This window comes from Phacochoerus africanus, chromosome 10 (genome assembly GCF_016906955.1).
Source record: "Phacochoerus africanus isolate WHEZ1 chromosome 10, ROS_Pafr_v1, whole genome shotgun sequence".
NCBI classification, from domain to species: domain Eukaryota; kingdom Metazoa; phylum Chordata; class Mammalia; order Artiodactyla; family Suidae; genus Phacochoerus; species Phacochoerus africanus.
Genome location: NC_062553.1, coordinates 130,302,140 through 130,316,429, shown reverse-complemented (window position 1 = coordinate 130,316,429; position 14,290 = coordinate 130,302,140). Strand labels below are relative to the sequence as shown.

General features: G+C 40.0%; 1 protein-coding gene across 8 annotated transcripts in view; it reads right to left on the bottom strand.

Annotated features, from left to right (window-relative positions):
- The window catches only part of FAM13A (family with sequence similarity 13 member A), a 325,535-nt gene that overhangs the window by 71,441 nt on the left and 239,804 nt on the right, over positions 1-14,290 (bottom strand). The window lies entirely within an intron of this gene.

The window sequence follows — 14,290 nt, the reverse complement described above, 5'->3', positions numbered from 1 at the left end:
AGGTGATCAACTCACCAGAGAATATCCTTTACCTACAGCTGTAGCTCTTTGTCATGGCCACACACCAAGCCCAAATCCCAGAAAAACTACATAAAAGAATGCCATGGGGAGTTCGGAAACGAATCTGACTAGGCACCATGAGGTTGTGGGGTTCGATCCCTGGTCTTGCTGAGTGGGTTAAGGATCCCACGTTGCCGTGAGCTGTGGTGTAGGTCGCAGACGTGGCTCGGATCCCAACGTTGCTGTGGCTCTGGTGTAGGCTGGTGACTACAGCTCTGATTAAACCCCTAGCATGGGAATCGCCATATGCTGCGGGTGCGGCCCTAGAAAAGCCAAAAAAAAAAAAAAATGCTATGTTCACAAGGGAAACTGATGAGAAAACTCTTCATTAGTAAAGGAATGGATGAACAAATAAATACACCCTAATGCTTACCGAGTGCTTGCTATGTTTCAGACACACTGCTAAGTGTTCTTTACACAGATTTTCCCACTCACAGTTTACAGTAACCCTATGACGTAGTACAATTGTTTTCCTTTCCTTATTTTCAAATGAAGAGGCTAGAGAGGTTAAATAACTCACTCGCAGCCACACAGCCAAGAAGGAGAAGAGCTGGGATACGAGCCAAGAAAGTTTGAGCTTAGAGTCTAAGCTCTTAATCACTACAGTAGACTTTCAACCCATCACTCACTAGAAGAAACACTCATGAGAAGCATCTCCGTACTCGGAGGCCTGGCCTTAGGTATTTAACTTTGCTTTTAATTACAACCATTTGTGCCTCACAAAGCCTGCTATTCATAGAGGTTCCCAGGTTACACAACCGACAACTCCTTTGCTGCTTGCTGTCCTCAGCTGGAACAGGCCGTCCCTGCTTTTGGCGCTTGGGGGCTCACCCTCTGTAGATTCAACACCATATAATGAACTCCTGGACTCAACTTCTCAATGCAGTTATACCACCTTGGTTTGGGGAGCAGGCGCCAGTGTGAATAACGACTGGAGGAGAAGCTAGAGGAGGGAAAGGAATATAGATCTGCTAGATACTAAAAACATGCCAAAGACACAGCGGTGTCACCAGGCAATCAGTTTCCGGTACCATCTTAGAAGGAAGAGACCTACCGCCTCTCCTCCCTTCTAACACTTTGACCTGGACTTCGTTTTGCTTATTAAAGTGCACCCGGATATTTTTATGTTCCTTTTAGGGGGTAGGGAGGAAAAGAGGAAACAAGGTGAGGAAGAGAGAGATGAGGAAATGACAACCAACGGACCAGGTTATGCGACTCCTAACTCTCTAACCAAGTGCTTGAACTCTACTGTGCATCAGAAACACCCAGGATCTTGTGCAAACATAGATTTGGATTCAATAAGTCTAGGCCTAGGGAAGGGGAAGCGGAGAGTTCTGCATTTCTAACTAATTCGTCTATGATTCTGATGCTGTCATCTGTGGAAGTCATTGATCAGTAAGGCTCTGAATCCTTGCAACTAAAATTCTTCAAGCCTTCAATGACTTAGACACCACAATTGCTATTTTTAAATACTCTAAGTTATGAAGGTATGGTCTGGAAAACTTATGCTGAGTGAATAAAGGCAATACATCAAAATTTCCCCCAGTGCTTAAAGAAAAATGCCCTGGCAGTCTAAATTAGTCTTCAAGAGCCTTTCTCAGAATGCAAAAATAAGTGAATAAATCAGTAATAAGCCTAAGTAATTAAATCGTATCCATTTTTGTTAATACATTGATCTTGGGTCAAATTTCCAATAAAGTTATGTTTTTTTGTATGTTTCTTTAATAGTTCTTTGGAATTTTTGGTATTACTTAATGTGTCCATACTTCCATGCTTTTAAGAGAGAATTTTTCTTCTTTTTTTTATTGTCTTTTTGCCTTTTCTAGAGCTGCTCCTGCGGCATATGGAGAATCCCCAGGCTATGGGTCTAATCAGAGCCACAGCAACTCGGGATCTGAGCTGCATCTGCAACCTACACCACAGCTCATGGCAGTGCCGGATCCTTAACCCAATGAGCAAGGCCAGGGATCAAACCCGCAACCTCATGGTTCCTAGTCGGATTCGTTAACCACTGCGCCAAGACAGGAACTCCCAACAGACTTTTTCTAAAGAAAGCATTCAGAGAAGAGAATGTCTTCCATTGGAAATCAGAAAAGAGAAGTTCTGGTCTTGGCTCTGTAGTTAATTAGCCGCAGGCACAGTCAGATTGTTGGTTAGCTTGGTTGCTTTGGGTTGGTTTCTTCATACAGAAAATGAAAGCCTTGGTTAGTGATCTCTGTTATTTTCTTTAGCTCTGAAAGTTTATAAGACCATCTCAGTTTCAAAGTTTATTGCCCTAAAATTATTACAACAGGTTATAACTGCATATGTAGTTTTATGACAGCGTCAGAAAACTTAGGGCTTATGAGATACCAAAATGGCTTTGGTCAAGTATCTAAGCATCTCCATAGTTCCTGTGGGATGTGCTTAGCAACACATCAGTAACAAGATTTCTACAAATATTTAATGTCAGAAACAGGGACTGCTTCTATTGCTGTAACTTGATTGTGGAGCTGATTCTAAGACGCTGATGAAAAGGCAATAATACACCAATAAGCTAAAGTGAAAGATACTGATTTTTTTCATCTACACATAACTTGCTTTTTTTAAAATCCCCTGCGGAGAGCTAAGACCAATGAATTTTTTTCAGAGCCCTTGACTGATGTGCTAAGAAAACGTCTTACTTATGCAATAAGTAGAGTTCATTTCCTAAATGTTGACACAGCAAGTATTCACAGCAAGAGAAGCAAGCACATGGGCAGACTCCAGCGTTACGGTCAATTGCATTATCCAAGCCCCCTTAGGTGATGATGCAACTGAATTTCCTTCTGGAACGGTCCTTCAAAACAGATTCTAATCCCACTCTGAAATACATCCTATGACATAACTAAACATTCTTCATCTTTACTCCTATTAGAGAAACATTTCCGTAAGGTGATTATGCTCAGCCCATTAGCCAATAAAATTTGCATGTGATAAGATGCACAGAATGCCTGTTGACAAGTGATTCTTTAATTAGATCTCTTAATTGGAAATTAGGGAATCTTTCAAATCTACTGAAACCAGACATCTTGAAAAAGCACGTGTTCTCTTTTTCTATCTGTTCTCTTTGCCGTGCTGTATAAATTCCTGTCTGGAAAATACCGTCTTAATAGGAATCATTAGGTCTGATGGCATTACCTTCATTCTCTAGAAAATCGTATTTATGTTTTATTAATTTTTTAAATGAGTGAGGACTTAAAAGACAATTATGTGATGTTTGTTTAGGTCTAGGGATGAAGATCCTATAACTAATCATTAAAACAGAACAAAACCTTTAATTTGTCTAGTTAATGGGATATGGTTTTTTTTTTTTTTTTGATCTTTTTGCCTTTTCTGGAGCTGCTCCCTCGGCATATGGAGGTTCCCAGGGTAGGGGTCCAATTGGAGCTGTAGCCGCCGGCCTACACCACAGCCACAGCAACGCAGGATCCGAAACACGTCTGTGACCTACACCACAGCTCACGGCAACGCTGGATCCTTAATCCACTGAGTGGTGCCAGGGACCGAACCTGCAACCTCATGGTTCCTAGCTGGATTTGTTAACCACTGTGCCACGACAGGAACTCTGGGATATGGTATTTTTGTATCATCTAAAAACAGTAAAAGTTGATATGCAGGGTCAATATTATGACCACATTTTTTCCTTGTAACTGCATAATGAATTTCTAAATTAAAATACTTCCATGGGAATTTCTCGGTGGCCTGGCTGTCAAAGGATCCGGCATTGTCACTGCTGTGGCATGGTTTCCATCCCTGGCTGGGGAACTTCCTCATGCCATGGGTGCAGCCACAGATATATTTTCCATGATTTTAGTTCAGCTCTCCATAGCATCACATATTAAAACACACACATTCCATCCTCAATATTTACTCATTGTGCTTTAACTTTTTGTTATGATTATCATATGCAAAGATTTATAGGCATTAATTTGTGGTGGTGTCATAGACAATTTGGATTAAAAAAGGCCTTATATTTTGTCTTGTCTTATATACTACGCATATACACAGAACATAGACTGAAAACATATTACATGGATGTGACTCAGTAGGAGGAAAATATTTATCCTCGCATGTTTTTAATGAAACTCACATTCTATTCCTTTAGATATTAGGACTGTCGGGAAGAAAATAAACTTATTCTTCATTCCTATATCTTGATATTCTATCAAATATTCTCTAACAAATGGAGCCCATCAAAATACCAAAATACCTTTCATAAGCTTCTTTCAGGCCCTGATTATACTAGAGTTTTCAGTTTTAGATATGTGGCACATTTTATGTAAAAAGAAATGCAGAGTATTTTTTATTTGGGGGACTAAGGTCTTTACAAAGCAAAATTAAGAAAGGAAACAGAGAGGTCACTATATATTCCATACTACTTGCAGATGAGGAAACAGAGGTTCTGAGAGGCTTAGTATCTCACTCAAGTTTATAAAACTCTGATGTCTACTCATGTAGCCCATGGCTTCATTCAGACTATGTCCTTAATAAAAAAAATAGTCCTTATTCTGCTATTCACATAAATCTTTGGCTACACATCTATGTAATGTCTTAGAATTAGATTACCAAAAGTACTTTTTTGGATTCAAATGAAATTTTCTCAAAATTTATGCATTCCAGAAAACTTTATTTCATCTCTATTTTCATGTTTATTATGACAAAATTGCTTGAAGTTTTACATAATCTTTTAAAATCGAATATATCCTTCACAGCAAACATCACTTCTGATTATTAGTTTGTTCAATTTTTTCTTAAATTTACCAGCAGTTTTCTATTTTATTCTTTTCATTTTTACTCTCAAAGACCATGTTGCTGGATTCAAATATCAGTTCTGCTCTTTTTATGTTTTCTTTTGCTATTAAATCCTTTTAGGTTTCCAAGAGGTTACTTTTCTTCCCTCTTATACTTTTTTATTTTGAATGCGTGGTTTATTTATTTTGAACCTTTTCAAGAAGGTACAGTTACTTCTTAAAAAGAGCTTAGATCTCATTCTACAAATTTTGATATGTACTTTTTTTTCCTTTTTATTCCAAATAGCCTGTACTTGAAGTTTTTATTTCCTATTTGAATTTCTTCCTCCCTTTAGGAGAGTTTTCACTGGTGGATCGGAAATTTTTTGTTATTAATTACAAATGTAACTGTTGATATTTCTATTCTTCAAGAACTCTTAGAGACAGCTGAGTAATTTTTTAGAAAGTAACAGGAATGCTTAAGCCCTATTTATAGGTTGCAAAGTTTAGTATATATGATGTGCCCTTATTTTAAATCTTACTAATTTTATCAAATATTTATAAAGTTTGTGTTATGGACATAGAGTGATAAATGATTCATATGTCAAATTCTTGTATGTTCATTCCTGTTACGAGTTTAAAAATTTATATGATTTGATGCAATCTTATTTTAAGCATGCATATTATTTATAACCTTCATATTTTTAGCATGGATTTTACCTAATAAAGTCAGTCTAGGTTTGTCCTGTTTAACGGACTTGGCTTTGAACTTTGCTCTGGTGTTGATATTGCTATTTCTGCCTTCCTTCTGTTCACATTCAGAGATAAATCTTACATTATTAACCCTCTGTGCCAAAGGTTAGATTATTAACTTATTATATAATTCCTATATTATTAATCTTATATTATTAACCTTGTTTTTGCTCAAAAGAGCAAAACAGTTCCAGCAGTCATTTTTTAAAATTACCTTTAGCTTTTACCAAAAGATTTAATCCATTTATACTTTTTGTCATAGCTGATAGATTTGTTTCAGTTTTGTGTTTTTGCTTTATGTTTTCTAATTTGGGAGTTTCCTGTTCCTTTGATTTCTGTCTTTTCTCTTCTGTGGTGATTTGAGATGGAGGAGCCCTATGCACAATTCTACCAGTTGTTGCTTCTCATACCCACGCCTATCTAATTATTAAAACTGAAACAAAACCCCCAAAAATGAACCCCCCAAAAAACCCAAGCCCTGAAACTCTTGACTCTTGCTTCTATTCTTCTGTGTTTTATGCAAGATAATACATTTCTATTGGTATGGTTTTCTCCCTAGAATCATAATTTTCAGGTTGGCTTTCCGACCTCTGACCGTCATACCTAACGTTACTTTCCTCATAGTTTTTTATCCTTTCCTTCTTCATTTTGAAAGATTGTTTCAAGTTTCTCTCTCAATATATGCTTGATTTATTTTAAATAATTTCTGCTCTTTACTGCTTTCCAAAATTTTAAAAATCTTTGTAAATACATTTCTAGGCCCCTTTCTCCCTCATTTCAGCTGTTCTTCTGTGTCCTGGCCTTTTAATTGCAACCTTTATTCTCCACTTACAGGTTCCTACTCAAATTGCAAAGAGGTTGGTTATGTCCCTGAGCACTTTGGGAGAAAAATAGCAATATTACTTCTCAAGTTTCCCTCTGAATCATATAAAAAACGGTTCTCTGAAATCTGTTTCTATTCTGAGTCCTTAGCGCAAGGCATCCTTTCCCTTAGTTTATAATTTCTCTTCATAGGTCCCAGATAGTTCTTTGTGTTTAGTGGTTCGTAAGGGGGAACAATCAACAGGCAGAGCCATTATCCAAACCCTGGCTAGGCAGACAGTTCTGAGTTTATTTCATCGTCCCTTGGCTGTGGGCAAGTGTTCCCTCCTGGATTTAGGCTTTAAAAACCAGGATATAGGTCTGCCCTCAAACAATCTACAACGCATACTTGAGTGGACTTGCTGCTTGGTCCAATTTTACGACGAAACTGGAGAATCAGAAACAACCTGCAGTTTGTCTCTGCGCAGTGTACACTTGAAAGCATGCATTCAATCCAATAAGCTTTTCGCCTTTATCCCTTTCTCAAATGCTTTTGTTAGGTAACTGAGCATCCCAGGGGCTGTGCCCCCTCTTTGTTGTCTTATATATTTAATGTACTAGTCTCTCAGTGGGAGGTGAAAAACAATGCATGACTCAGTTCTGGATGGTTCAGAAAATAGGTCTGCTCAGTTGGGGGAATGGGAATGTCACTTGCTTTTCTGGTCAGTGCAGTAGACATTGGAAGGAATCCAAGTCTTTTTTTTTTTTTTTTTTTTTTTTGCCTTCCTTGTCTCTTTGTGGTCACTGTATGGTTTAGATGACAGAACATGAAGCCTGCAAAGCAAAAATGTTTCTCAGATTATCCCCATTGATGATGTGACCTTAACGGAGTTTTCTTCTTTATCACTGGTATAAAACTGTATCTAGTGTTTCTTTTATCATATCATTACAATTTAAATGGGAAGGTAGGACTAGTTCTATCAGGGAAAGATAGTCTGCTACTTGTTTGACCTAGAGGTTTACGTTTTATTAAAATCTTAAGTTCTTTCTCTCTTTTTTTTCTTTTTTAAGGCTGCATCTGTGGCATATGGCAATTGAATATATAGGCTGAATCGGAGCTGCAGCTGCCAGCCTATGCCACAGCCATGGCAACGCCAGATCCAAGCCACATCTGTGACCTATGCAGCAGCTTGCAGCAACACCGGATTCTTACCCCAGTGAGTGAGGCTAGGGATCCAACTTGCATCCTCATGGATACCAGTTGGGTTCTTAACCCGTTGAGCCACAATGGGAACTCCTAAAATCTTCAGTTCTTATAAACAGAAATCGATAGGGAGGCAGGGAGATGGAAAACTGAGGCACAAGAGCTCTAGAGAGAATGGCTACGAAGACATCATTTTCTACAAGTAAATTTTTCTTTTGCTTTTTCATGCTAAGAGACGATATGAAAAGAAGTATAAAAATATAAAAATTGTACAGTGGGAAAATAAAAAAATAATAAAATAAAATAAATATTTGAAAAAAAAAATATATAAATTACATATAATTTATCTTTGTTTCTCAGTATAGCCTAAATATATGTCTAATATTTTAATTAACATTGACAGCATTACACCTGGAATCTGTACTTAACTCTTACTACGCAAGAACTAGGACTAAGGATTCTCAGATGTCAAGAACTCAATATCGAATCCCCAAAGAAAGATCTGGTCAACAGTAGCAAAATTTATAATCATTCTAGTAAAGCCGATAACCATTCAGTATAAAATTATACTATGGGTCTGGTTCAGTCATTTTCAGTGAGGGGTGTCCCTCCAAACCTCCTATGACACTTTTCCCTGAATTTTTTTTTACCTTGGTAAAATACACACAATGTAAGATTTACCATCTTAGTCTCAACCATTTTTAAGTCTATACCCAACGGCATTAAGCACATTCACACTGGTGTGTTACCACCACCATCCCCTATCTTCAGAACTCTCTCCGTCTCACACAACTGAAACTCCATATTCACTGCAGGAGAACTGCCAGTTCTCCCCCCAACCCTGAGCCCATGGCGGCCACCCTTCTATTTGATGTCTCTATGAGTCTGACTACATTAGGTACCTCCTATAAGTGGAATAATACAGTATTTGTCTTTCTGTTCTTGGCTTATTTCACTTAATACAGATGTCCTCACGATGCATCCATGTTGTGTCTATGTCAAAAGCTCCTTCCTTTTTAGAGGCTAAGTAATACTGAACTGTATTTAAAAGCGAAATACCTACTCCACTGTGTGTATCTACCGTATTTTGTTTTTTTCCATTCATCCACTGAGAGACCTCTGGACTGATCCTACCTTTTGGCTCTTGTCAATAACACTGCTGTTACGAACATGCGTGCAAGGACCTCTTTGGGGCCCTGCTTTCAGTACTTTTGAATATATCCCCAGAAATGGAATTCTTGGATCAGACAGTAAGTCTGAGTTTAATTGTTTTGAGAAACTGCCATTACTATTTTCCCTAGCGGCTTCACCATTTCTATTTTATTATTTATTTATTTGCTTTTGTTTTTTTGGTCTTTTTGCCTTTTCTAGGGCCACTCCCACGGCATATGGAGGTTCCCAGGCTAGGGGTCGAATCGGAGCTGTAGCCGCCAGCCTATGCCAGAGCCACAGCAACGCGGGATCCGAGCCGCGTCTGCGACCTACACCACAGCTCACAGCATCACCGGATCCTCAACCTACTGAGCAAGGCCAGGGATCGAACTCGCAACCTCATGGTTCCTAGTCGGATTCGTTAACCACTGCGCCAAGATGGGAACTCCACCATTTTTACATTTCAGCCAGGAATGCACAAGTGTTTCACTATCTTGTCATCTTTGCCAATACTTATTATTTTCTGCCTTTTTTTTTTTTTGTACAGCATCCATCCTAATGAGTATGAGGTGGTATCTCACTATAGTTTTGATTTGCATTTCCTTGATGGTTAGTTATGTTGAACATCTTTTCATTGCATATGTTCTTCGGAGAAAAACCTACTCAAGTCTTTGCACATTTTTAAATTGGGTTGTTTTTTGTTGTTGAGTTTTAGGAGTTCCCTCTCTGTTCTAAGTATTAATCCCTTACCCGATACATAGGTGGTAAATATTTCCCCCTATTTTGTGAATTATCTTTTTACTCTGTTGATAATGTCTTTTTTGATTCAAAAAATTAAACAAAATTTTAAGAAGTCCAATTTACCTGTTTTATCCTCTGTTTCCTATGCCTTTGACGTCATACGTAAGAAATCACAACCCAACTGAATGTCATGTGCCTTTTGCCCAATGTTTTTTTTTCCTTTTTTTCTTTTCTTTCCCTCCCTCCCTTCTTCTTTCTTTCCTCCCTTTCTGACCCTCTTGCGACATGGGGAACTTCTCAGGCTAGAGGTTGAATTGGAGCTGCAGCTGTAGGCCTACACCACAGCCACGGCAATACTGGAACCAAGCCACATCTTTGACCTGCTATTTGCAGCTTGCAGCAATTCCAGATCCTTAACCCAATGAGCAATGCCAGGGACCGAACCCCATCCTCACAGAGACAACACTGGGTCCTTAACCTACTGAGCCACAACAAGAACTCCTTTTTGAAAATATGAACACCCAGTCCAGTATCTTGGCTAGTGAGACCCAGGCATCTTTAATAAGCTCCATGTACTTCATAACATAAAAACAGCATTATTAAAAACCAGAAAATAACCCATATTGACAAGAATGTAGAGAAGCTGGACACTTGTGCATTTCTAGTGGACATGTACTTAAAAATGATTTTAACCCATATATTTTATAACAACTGAAAAATAATTAAAAACGGCAAACTTTATTTTGTTTGTATTTATCACCACCCACCACCAAAAAAAAAAAAAAAAAAAGCTACACAAGCAGAGGTGGAGTTTAGAAATATCGTTCTATTTACAAGGAGATCCTGCTGAGTAGCCTTGAGAACTATGTCTAGATACTCATACTGCAACAGAACAAAGGGTGGGGGGAAAAAATGTATACATGTAAGAGTAACTTGGTCCCCATGCTGTACAGTGGAAAAAAACTAAAATAATAAAACAAGAAAAAAAAAATAAATACCATTCTCATCTAAAAGGATAAGGAAAAAAATTTTAAATAGATAATAATCTGTGTCTAAAGACACCCAAAATATCTAGTGACGTTATCATCTTGGGGAAAACAAAAACAAAAACAAATAGATAATTAAATAAACATCCTGTCTGTTTGTTCTGCTTTTTTCGTCAGTAGCCTAAAACAGGTTTGCAAATGCAATGTGTGATGTGACACATTTCTCCATACTATCACATCTGATAATAAGAGCTTTTTACCTCAAAATGATAATTTAGAGAACATACATTATGCCTAAGGAGAAAAATCATTAAAATTTAATTAATATTACCAAAAAAAAAATACAAAACATACAAACTTCTAGCACGAGTTGTTTGGAAAGGTAATCTCCCCAAAGCTATCTAAAGATGAGATAGCAGGGATTTTTCTATGTATCAAGACAGGAGTGGTATGACTAGATTCCATGTCTATTTAAAGCTGAAGTTACTGAAAGCAAATTTTTTTGCTTCAACATAAATTCTGCAGTTAAAAGATTTTCATAATGGAGTTCCCGTCTTGGCACAGCAGAGAGAAATCCAACTAGGAACCATAAGGTCGTGGGTTTGACCCCTGGCCTCGCTCAGTGGGTTAAGGATTTGGTGTTGACCTGAGCTGTGGCTCGGATCTGCCATTGCGGTGGCTCTGGCGTAGGCTGGCAGCAACAGCTCTGATCTGACCCCCAGCCTGGGAACCTCCATGTGCCATGGGCGCAGCCCTAAAAAGACAAAAAAAAAAAATCATAAAATTGATTCTTCTTAGATTCTAGAAATAAGAAAATGAACAAAATCCTAAAGAACTCGTTTGTGCACCATACAGCTAATTTAGAAGTAAATCTAACTGATGTTACTGATTTAGGAAAATCAGAAAACATATGAAATACTGCAACTGACTTTAAGCAGTTCCAAAGCTGCTACAAGAGTGATGTAGCTTCAATTTGCACCATGGATCTTGAAAGTAGGGCTGAAACTGATAAAGACTGTTCATCTCAGGGGCACAGGGAAGCACAAAATGAGAAGGGGAAAGCAGAGGAGGCTTAGGGCGGATGACAAGTGTTGGGAAGCGAGGAGCCACCTCTAGAGGCCAGGTGAGCTGTTCAGAGCCCAGTGAGTAAGATTGGTTACAGGTACGTAGCCCTAAGCGCACATTCAGAATTTTCATGACGCACAGGCAAAGACAGGCTCTCGGTGCACAAGTGCTACAGGTGACCCAGGGATTTGGAAAGACGCAGAAATGCAGGGATCGAGGTCAGATGGGAGGGATGAGGACAGGACCTGATACTGGCCCATAAGGAGGGGCGTGTAGAGAGATGGGAGCAGGTAGAAGAGGAGGGCCAGACGGAGGTCCGGAACCCGAGTCCCCGGGGAAGTAAACACCGCCATCAAAACCTGGGCTTGCAGCCACTTCAGACCAACAGAAATAGAATGAGCGACAAATCCCAACCAGATGTGATGGGTGCCAGGCCAAAGAATTCAGACAATAAGAGGCCGAGTGTGGCACGGAGGAACGCCTATAAGCAGGCTGCTTTCACGCTAATCTGAGCAACTGGGGGAGGGGCTCCTTTTCTGGGCTTCCAGCCTAGACTATGAAAAAGGCCAGGGTCTGGGCATCTGTGCCAGGGGCGTTCTTCACCTGAAGTGTCTCGGTTCATGGTTATTCCGTGGCAGTCAAGCTAATGGTTTGGCATAACCTGTCCTTCCCTTTCGCTTCTCTCACCAGTTCAGCAGGGGGGATAATCTCGAATGAGCACCTGGGGAGCAAGGACACCCACTGTTTGAGCCACCGCAGCTGCAATAAACTTGACACATGGGATGGTGGCAGGTATAGAATGGTCGCTACTATTTCTCTCTCAAGACTACAGTATTAATTTAGGTAATTACAAAACTTATCACCCTCTAAAATGTAATTATGTGTTCTTGAGGACTTATGATGTATAAGCCCACTTTCCCCATCTGCTTCTTACACTTATTTTATTTTTATTTTTGTGGCCACACCTGTGGCATAAGGACGTTCTCAGGCTAGGGGTTGAATCAGAGCTGCAGCTGAGGGCTACACCACAGCCACACCAACAATGGATCTGAGCCTATCTGTGACCTACACCTCAGCTTCGGGCAACGCTGGATCCTTAATCCACTGAGTGAGATCAGGGATCAAACCCGCATCCTCACAGAGACCATGTTGGGTCCTTAACCCTCTGAGTCACAGCAGGAACTCCCCCATCTGCTATGTATGTATGTATGTATGTATTTACTTATTGTCTTTTCTGGGGCTGCTCCCGCGGCATATGGAGGTTTCCAGGCTAGGGATCGAATTGGAGCTGTAGCTACCAGAACCCCAGCAACATGGGATCTGAGCCGCATCTGCAACCTACACCACAGCTCATGGCAGCGCCGGATCCTTGACCCAGTGAGCAAGGACAGGGGCCAAACCCGCAACCTCATGGTTCCTAGTCGGATTCGTTAACCACTGCACCACGACGGGAACTCCCCCTCCTGCTTTTTAAAACAGTGGTTAAAAACACGAAATCCAACGCTATGTAAAATACAGTCTGATGTCACAGAGAGTCAGCGACGTAAGTCATTCAGAGAAGAGTTCTCATTAGCTGCCACAATCTGGTCCTGCAGTCTTCTGCACTGTGTAAAACTTAATTTCCATGAATAGATGACAATCACCTGTTTGAGATTACTGTGTGTATTTACACAACGAATACAAGAGTCACCGTGTACTCAGCAACAAACTCCTCATGTGTTTACAGTAATTGCACAGTTGAGATGGCCTATGAACCAGAAAATGCTGATGTGGTTGGCAGGAGAGCAGCCTGAATCAAATGGACCACCGTGTTGCCTCAAACTGAAACCTCCAATGTTCCCTCTCTCGCCACAAAGTGATTATGCAACGAGCTTCAAGTCACCAAAGGGCAGAACACCACTGCACAGCAAGTTACTTGGCCAGACCTGACGTCGTAGGACACACTTCTGAACTATGGGGCTTGCATTAAAGTCTAAATCTAACCCGGACAGCACTGCAACAAACCACACGCATAAACGAACAAAATATGTATCTCGCATCCTGATGCGGCTTTTTAAAAAGCAGAATTCCAAGTCGAGGAAAGGTAAAAAAACAAAACAACACAAGACACCTCAGCAGAGGAAACCTGAAGTTAGATGATCGTATTATTTTCAAGTATATTTTCTAAGCCTTTGAAGTGGGAAGGCAGTGAGGAAAGAGATGCAGTAAGAAAGAAAAACCTGTCTCTGGGTTATTACCTAAGTGGGGTGGTTCAGGGAAAAAAATCGCATCAATACGATAACTTTTTAGTCTGGAGGGAAGTGATTACACCTAATAGCTACTTTGAACCTGTTTTAATAGTTGTCATTCCGGCTTTATAGACTTCAGGGCATCGTCCTGAACTCCAGGAACTTGCTAGATAGGAGGTTCACACGCCACTACGATATAGGAAAGGATCTAATCTAACCCAAGACTCCTTCAGTAGTGAGCTCTGTGTTCAGAGTCCTTCCCACCTGCATGTACAAGGAGAACCGAGATTTTAATTTTTTTAAAATTTATTTTATTTTTAAGGGCCACACCCGTGATATATGGAAGTTCCCAGGCTAGGGCTCAAATCGGAGCTGTAGCTGCCAGCCTACACCACAGCCACAGCAGCGCAGGATCCGAGGCACATCTGCAAACGACATCACTACTCGAGGCAATGCCAGATCCTTAAACACGGAGTGAGGCCAGGGATTGAACCCAAGTCACGGATACCAGTTGGGATCATTACCTCTGAGCCATGAAGGGCACTCTGA